We start from the raw sequence: 8883 nt of genomic DNA on the forward strand, positions 1-8883 counted from the left end.
CCTGTAATTCTGCAATTCACCAAATGGTTTTTATTTTTATTTATCAAATTATATTATAATACGTTTTAACCACTTGGTGGAATTGCCAGATGTTCCCTAGGGATCATGCGTTGTGGTTGTGGTAGCGCGTCAAAGCATTCTCGAGTATAAATACGCAGCTATATGCAGGTGATTTTGAAGTATATTTTATGTCGATATACAATGGTTACAGACTGTCAAAACTAATCGTGGTATTGATGTATTAATATATCCTAGATACATTAGAGACCCTTTCGAGAAGTCTTCTATTGCGTAAGTTAGCTTATGCTATGGGAAAACTCCTTTTCTCGAGAATATTGAAGCAAATTTTTTAAAAGGAAGTGCAGCTGCACAGCAGACATACTCACATTCACATTCAGATAGCACCCCATCACAGGCCAATCTTAAAGGGGTCATATAATGCCACTTTTGTACAAGTTAATATGAATCTTTAGGGTCTAAATGAAAACTTTGTAATATACTTTTATTAAAAATGCTCATTAGTATTGTAAGAAAACACTCATTTTACCTGGTCAAAAACAGCTCTGTTTTCAGCACGCCGTTTCAGTGCATATGCCTGTAAATGATTATGAGCTTTCCTCACTCCGCCCCTCTGTTCTGTGGGGCGTTTTGGTTTTGACACAACCGCACGTGAAGTGTTGTGTTGCCTTGACAACAGTTGAGGGTATAGGCTATTTTGGAACAAGAATGGCAGCGGGAGTCTCTGAGGACACATCTGTGCAACCATACCAATTTGAACCGGAGTCGGACCGGAACAAGATGGCGGCCCCGAAGAAGTTCGAACAGGACGTTTCTGAATGGTTGGTTAAGGTAATGTCACGTAATGTACACCTGCCTACACAGTTTTAATAACACATTAACCATAACGCATTGTTCATTATAAACGTGGGATTATGAATTATATTGAGAACATCGTAACGTTACATAGAAAACATGTCGTAAAATCCCCTGAGTGTAAACATTAGCCGCATTCATCGTGAAGCTTGCAAGCGATTTGCAAAGATTAATATTTAAAGGTTAATAAAACGTTACACTCACTTCTAGAGGTGCAGCAGGAGCACGAATAGTTGGTACCGATTCTGTTTTCAGGACCGCTTCTTAGCAAAACCAGATTTACACTGACCCTCGTTTAGAAAGCAGTCTGGTGAGAAATGATTAGCGCAAACATAAAAGCATTTACGTTGATCGTTGGGAATATTCCCTTCAAAAATAAAACTCAGCCACTGCGTCTTCAGCGGAACATTAAAATGGATTTAGGAACATTAAAATGACTGCTGTGTTCCTTATTACACCCACCACAATCGCTTAGACGCCTTTCTGCTCCAGCGTATCAACAATGGCGGACTATGATGACAGCTCGCTCAGGGCGGGTCTGTGTTGAAACGCTGCTGTCAATTATCAATCGTAGGAGGGCGTCCGATTTAGTGACGTCACAAAATCACGGCTCAATTTGAGGCAGGGGAAAACATATAAGGAGATTAAAACAAAAACACTGGATGGATTTTTATCATTGTATGATGGTTGTGTACAGGCACTGTCAACACACATTTCAGTACAATCAAATTGTAAAAGTGCATGTACCATTATATGATCCCTTTAAGATTCGCCTTCGAGGGGCAGGCTTATCAGTACAAAGTCCTGCCATTCGGTCTATCCCTAGCACCTTGTACGTTTACGAAGTGCATGGACGCAGCTCTCGCCCCCCTGAGAGAAAGGGGAGTGCGAGTGTTGAACTACCTTGACGATTGGCTGGTTATAGCCCAATCGGAGGCGCGGCTGACATCAGAGCGCACGCTCGCCATTCAGCATCTAGCGGCATCATTCAGAGCAGGCGCTTGCGCTCCTCTCAAGAGATTTCAGAGGATGTTAGGCCTCATGGCATCATCAGTACTCCAGTTGGGTCTACTGTATATGCGTCCCATCCAGCGCTGGTTAAAACCTTGTGTACCAGCTCACGCGTGGTGATCTAGCCACTTACGCATCAAAGTAAACCATGGCGGTGTTTTCAGCCGACTGGTATCTGTCCGGCGTGAGTATGTGCGTGATTTCGAGGAGGAAAGTGATCTCGATAGCTGCTTCCAGCCGAGGGTTGGGGTCTCTATACGAGGGCAGGCCCATCTCCGCCCTTTGGTGAGCCCGGAGAGGTGCCTACACGTAGACTGTCTAGAGATGAGAGCAGTCGCTCTATCACTAAAAGCTTTCCTCCCAGACATAAAAGGTCAGTACGTCTTGATCCGGTCGGACAACATGTCAGTGGTTTCCTATATAAATCGCCAAGGCGTTCTCAGGTCAAGCAACCTGCACACAATGGCCACACACCTCTTGCTATGGGCTCAGCTCAACCTGCGCTCGCTGAGAGCGGCGCACGTGCCAGGCATTCTGAACCAGGGTGCGGATATGCTATCCAAAGACAATGTCCTCCCAGGGGAATGGTCTCTTCACCCGAAAATGGTTCAGATGATATGTAGCTCTCCTCAGCGAGGCAGAGGTCGACCTCTTCGCCTCAGAAGACAATGCTCGTTGCCAAACATTTTTCTTCAAAGACAGGGCCCAGATCTGGCCACGTCGCCCGCTGTATGCATTCCCGCCGATCACGATGCTACCTCAGGTCATCGAACGGATCAGGGAGAGCAAGTGTGCAGTTCTCTTGGTAGTCCTGCTCTGGAAGAACCAGTCACGGTTCTCCGAGTTGACTCAGCTGCTGGAATCAGCCCCATGGCCGATACCGCTAGGGACGATCTGGCATCCCCGTCCCGACCTGTGGGCCCTCCATGTATGGCCCCTCAACAGGTATCCGGGAACCTTCCGGATAAGGTGCTAAATAACATTAAGGAAGCGAGAGCGACTACAACCAGGCGTCTTTATCAAACTGGATAGTTGGTGCTATCTTGCTGGCTTATGAGTCTAAGGGCCTCCATTGTCCCATAGGCATCAAAGCTCATTCCATGAGAGGCATGGCCTCGTCGTGGGCATGGTTGAGTGGAATACCAATTGAAGATATTTGTGCGGCGGCAGGCTGGGCCTCACCGTCCACATTTATGAGGTTTTATAATATGGAAGTGCCCGCTTTGCAAGCAAGGGTTATTTCTGTATGAATAAAGCGTTAAGTACATTTTCACAATTATAAGGCCTGATGTTTTCTGGTCCTGGATAAACATGAACTGCTGTTCTATATACCATGTAAGGAGAACGGCCCCTTATAAGGGCCATTCCTATTCTTTTCATAAGGCTTATTGATTAAGCAAGGACCACACTTTCAGTAAAATCTGAGATGCAGTTCTTCTGAAGAAAAAAGTCACCTACTGTACATCTTGTATTGCCTGAGGGTGAGTAAATGAAATTAAATTAAATAAACTTCTCATTTTTGGGTGAAGTATAAGTAGCCTACATAAATAATCATCCATACCCATGACTAAATAAATAGATGGAATTAAATTAATTTAAATGCTTGATTGTTATACTATTGCACACTGCAAATTTGTTCACATTATGCTCAGTCATTTATCTACCATGACTACAGGATCAAACTGTGGCACAAAATCTGAAAGACTCTGACCAGTATAACCTGAAACGGTTTGGAATAACGTTTCTTCTTTTCCCAACTCAAAACATCAGAATGAATGTCTTGTAACTTTCTTTTTTTGTATTGTTTTTTTTTTGTTGTTGTTGTTGTTGTTGTTAATGCTCCCAGGAAGTAGCCTACTTAGATATTAAATTATTTTAAAACTCACATAATGTCACACTTCATTTCATTTGATTGTCAGAGAATTCATCTGCACTGTTAGCAGGCTGCTGATCTGTCAAGAGTGATGTAGCTCAATGCAAACAGATGCAAATTATGTTTGCTTAGACATGTATTCCTGTTTTAAACTCAATTCATCATCGCTGCACGGTTCTCAAACAGCACACTGTGTTCCAGCCGCTGTTCATTATTGGTTTCCCCTCACTGTAAAACCACATCTTTCAGGAAATGTACAGACTTCATTGGAAGGGCACACACAGACACACACTCACAGGTGCTGTGTGTTATTGGTATTTGACTGTACGCAGCTAAACCTTGTGCAGAAAAGGGGCTGTATGTTCAGGATATTGTGGTTTAGACCCCAGACAAATGTCTTCCTCTATTGACTCCATTCACATAGAGAATTTCCATCATGCAATCACCTTCACAGGTTTATCAGCTCAGCTGTAAACCTTCATCTTCAGTACATTGTGTTTTTTCAAAATAAAATTCTGTCAGATGTACAGGTGTACAATATAGCCTGATCTGATGGAGACCATGCCAGTAAACAACCACAATATTATTTAAAGTAATTGTGCATTTAATATAAATAAATAAATATAGAATTTATGCTCTAACAGCGTCAGATACCATGCACTGATTAATAGCAAAATAAGTCCAGGAGCTCATTTTAGTTCATTTTAACTCCATCTTGACAGTTTTGTGTTGCATCAAATTTCAGAAGCATTTTAGAAGTAGAATGCCTCAAATGCAATATTAAAGGGTTAGTTAATTCAAAAATGAAAAAAAAAATTGTCATTAATTACTCGCCCTGATGTCCTTCCAAACCCGTAAGACTTTCGTTCATCATCGAAACACAAATGAAGATCTTTTTGATGAAATCTGAGAATTATCTGACCCTCCATTGACAGCCTATGCAACTACCACTTTGATGCTTCAAAAAGTTTATAAAAAAATCGTTAAGCAGTTTAGTCCAAATTTTATAAAGAGACACAATCACTTTATATGAACAGATTTAATTTTGGCTTTTATTCACACATAAACTCTCACAATTCTGAAAAAAGTCAGATTTGCAAGTTATAATCTTGTCAGAATTGCTATGGGGTAATTTATTTTCAATTACCTTACTATTTTTTTTATTATTCCATGTCAGAAACAAGCTTTCATAACTGTTTCTCTTCTAAACTTGATTTCTTTGGTTTTGGTAATTCCCTAAAATGTGCAAACTGCTAGATTAGAGTCAGTGTGAACCAAAAAAGTACTTGAAAATGATTTTTGCTGTTGATGTTACTGAAACCCAGCATGCCATGCGAGCAACTTAATTTCAGTGTTTTTACTCTCTCTGTTAAGTATTACTTTTATGTTTTTAAGAAGATGAGAAAAGGAGATCTGACAGTGTTTAATGTTCAATTATGTTGATTTCAATTTGTCTGTGTTACCATTGTGGTGAAGAGTGGAGCTTTTGCTTAGTTTGAGGACTGGTATGTAAAGACCTATTTAATACTGCTTTACAAACAGCATTTAATACTTAGCATGCTAATTTTAGTTATTGTTTGTGAGATACCTTGCAACCTTATAATTCAGTTACATACCACACAATATGTCTTTTCTGCCCTATTGTGATGTATATCAGAGTGAAACGGCTTCTCGGACAAGAAGAAATAGGGCGGAACTTATGGAAAGAATGATGTGCACGGATAAATCATTTAGAATAAAAAATGCAATATTCCATTAAAAAAAAAATTCCTTTTTTTTTTTCAGGAACCATATAAATTTACTAAAAGACTACTCAGTTGGGTGAGTCCCAACCAGGTTAATTTAGGAATATGGGGTTTTGGGAGGAAAAACATGACCATGTTTCATGTGGCGGTCAGCGCTCGCAGCACACAGGTGTTCAGGGAAGTGGTTATTTTCCCCGCCCATGCCGTCATGATGATGTCAGCTGAAATGGGATGTTGTTTCAGTTGTTGACTTTGAAGTATGATCAAGCAACTGTGATCTACGTGAGGATTGTGGTGAGGGTTGAGGAGGATCTGGTGTGAGAGAGAGATTTTTGCAATAGTTCTGAGTGAGATATAAACACACACTTGGCCAAGATGCTCTTCTTTCGGGGCTTTTATCTTGGCATGCGTTTGAAGTGGCAGCCCGTGTGGCAGTTTCCATATGCACTGGAGGAGTTTGCATCAGGCCGCATGCGGGTGGAAAAGCACGTGCTCCAGTATCAGAGCACAGTCAGGATGTGGAAATAAATTCATCATCAGAGCAAAAAAGCGGATTAAGATTTAAAAAGCATATCGTTTTGTTCCGTCTGTATTCCTTACTGTCAGAGATGGCACAGCATGTGGTCGTGATATAAAGAACTGCTGCAGAATTGTTTGTTGATGCTTGTAAATGACACCCTTCAGCTTTAATAAATATTTAACAACATGTTCTAAACTTTCCAATCACCAGCCCATACTAGTTTATAGACTAAAACATAATAAACAATTCAGGTTTGATAAATGTAGGCCTACTTGTATTCATTTATACAGAAGGAGGTTCATTTTTCTGCACCTGCAGTTAGAAATGGATGTCACACTTGTTTAGGGTGCAATTCTCACATTTACAAACTATTAACTGACTTTTGCCTCAATAAACCTCTATTTGCTAATTATTAATAGTTAATTAGGTAGTTAAGTTTAGGTATTTGGTAGAATAAAGGGATGTAGAATATGGTCATGCAGAATAAGGCAATAATATGTGATTTATAAGAACTAATAAACAGCCAATATCCTAGTAATATGCATGCTAATAAGCAACTAGTTCATTGTGAGAATTGGACCCTAAACTGAAGTGTTACAGAAATGGCATTGTATCATTTGCATATCAAATCTGATTGGTCAGTTTACAAATCAAATCAGAGTGTTTATCCTTTTAGCTTCCTCGGTGGTCATGCATTTTATCTCAAGTTTTCTGAAAAAAAAAAAATGAATATACCCTAACCATAAAAACAACAACGAACAATTATTTAAGTATGCCGCCATTTAATTTGATCCTAGTTGACCAATTTGGTTGATCTGAATTGACCTTTAAATAAAAAAAATTAAAATGAATGAATGAATGTCAGAACCTCGTATTGACAGAAAAACCAGAGTATATTGATATGCATATCTAATAGCAACGCACTCTGAGTCCCAGAAGTCGTCTTTAATATTAATCTTAATGGGTATGTGCAAGTGTTTGTTGAACAGGAACACCTTAAAAACTCAAGTCTATTCAGGCGTGGATCTTCTCCAGCGTACTTTACTGAACTCTCTCTGATGAACATGCTGTGTTCTCGGGCACTATTGTTCAGGTGGTTAATAATCAGAGCATGCTGTGCTGTTAAACACTGAGAGACATTATTAGCTTATTATAAAGAGTTTATGTTGCCAGCGGTTGAATCACCTCGAGATGTGTGTGAGCATCTCTGCCGTAAAGGAAATATTTAAGGAATATCAGACAGGCACTTGAGCTTTATTTCATTCTTTATTTACTTTGGTATGTTTTATTTACACAATTAAAACAAACACACAATACATTGATTCCAAGAAAGAACTCGAATTAGCCACAAAGTCATTTAAGTATACAAAAACATTTTTTTAAGTATATTTTAAATGATTTATAATACCACAAACATCAGATCCATTGCTTATTTTTACTGATGTTTGTGATGTTGTTGTTTTCCTTCCAAAATTATGTCACTTCCTGGAGGACGATGTCATTAAGGAAGTGGCTTTTGTTAAAGGAAATTTTTGCAAAACAAGATGTAGTTATATTAAGAAACAGAGGAAACAAGTATAACCCTATTAAAAAATGTTCCCCTATAAATAAGTTTTGTTTGAAACACGTTGATTAGAAAAAAGGGGAGAAACACCTGTAATATTTCTTTAAAAAACAAACATTTTAGAACATGTTAGAAGTGCACCACACAAAAGTAGTGAAATTATTTAAAATTCACCCATGCATTCACGTGTGCAACTGAGAGAAAGGAAAATTAATGTGATTTCCATCTTTATTAAGACATGATAGACACATACACTGCATAGAGCATTGTAATAGATTATCTAAAACAATAATTAAAAGCAAACAAATCCAAATTATGAATCACAAGGAAAGGTGAGGTACGTTGGGGAAATTCAGTTTTGTGTGAGGACATTCCTTGTATGTTGTTCATCACGTTTGTATCTTTATGCTTTATGAGAAGTGAAGTAGGTCACAGGTCACTGACAGAAAGTGTTGCACAAGTGCAACTTCTGAAAAACCTTCCAAATGTGAATCAACTCTACATGAGATGCCCTGTCACTGTCACGTAGACTTGATGGCATCAACTGCAGTGGCCTTTCAAGAAAAAACTAAACAAAACAGACATTCATCTGGTCCTAAAACAGAGATAAGTGGAGAGTCATTGTCTTCACAAGGAAAGTGTGACTGAAAGATATCAGATAAATATGCAGTTGTACTAGTTCTACTAGCTGTACAATATTCATTAGTCAGGTTGGTGATGGACTAACTGTTAAAGCAGACTGATATCCACTTTTGCTCCGTCATGCTCATCTACAAGGCTGATCTAGTGTCTGCGTATTGTTGCTGAATTAATATACATATTAAGCTACTGACAGCATTTGAAGCATAAATGTCTTCATCACACACGATCATTTTGACTCAGGCAGTTGTTGTTTTTACAGCAAAAACTCATGCTTAAAGGGACAGTTCACTCAAAAATGAATAGGCTTATATTCACATTTGACAAACAAACAAACGTGCTTGAGTATGGGGTGAGAATTGTTGCATTATTCCAAATGAATAGATTGAGATCCACAAATAAATGTAAGGAGATTCACAAAAATATATCAAATTCACAAATAAATAGATTTAAGATCCACAAATAAATGTAAAGATTTTCACAAAAAATGATAAAACTCACAAATAAATAAAATGAGATTTGCAAATCAAAAAATATATTTACAAATGTGTTTTATGCCACAAACACAACTCTGCCTAGCATTTATTTTTGAACCGCTTTCTGTGCATTTGTAAATCCTCTCACGCATCTGTGGATTTTGAAACACTTCTAGCGTCGA

This window comes from Siphateles boraxobius, unplaced genomic scaffold (genome assembly GCF_051911475.1).
Source record: "Siphateles boraxobius isolate OS27281-9 unplaced genomic scaffold, OSU_SipBor_1 73, whole genome shotgun sequence".
NCBI classification, from domain to species: Eukaryota; Metazoa; Chordata; class Actinopteri; order Cypriniformes; family Leuciscidae; genus Siphateles; species Siphateles boraxobius.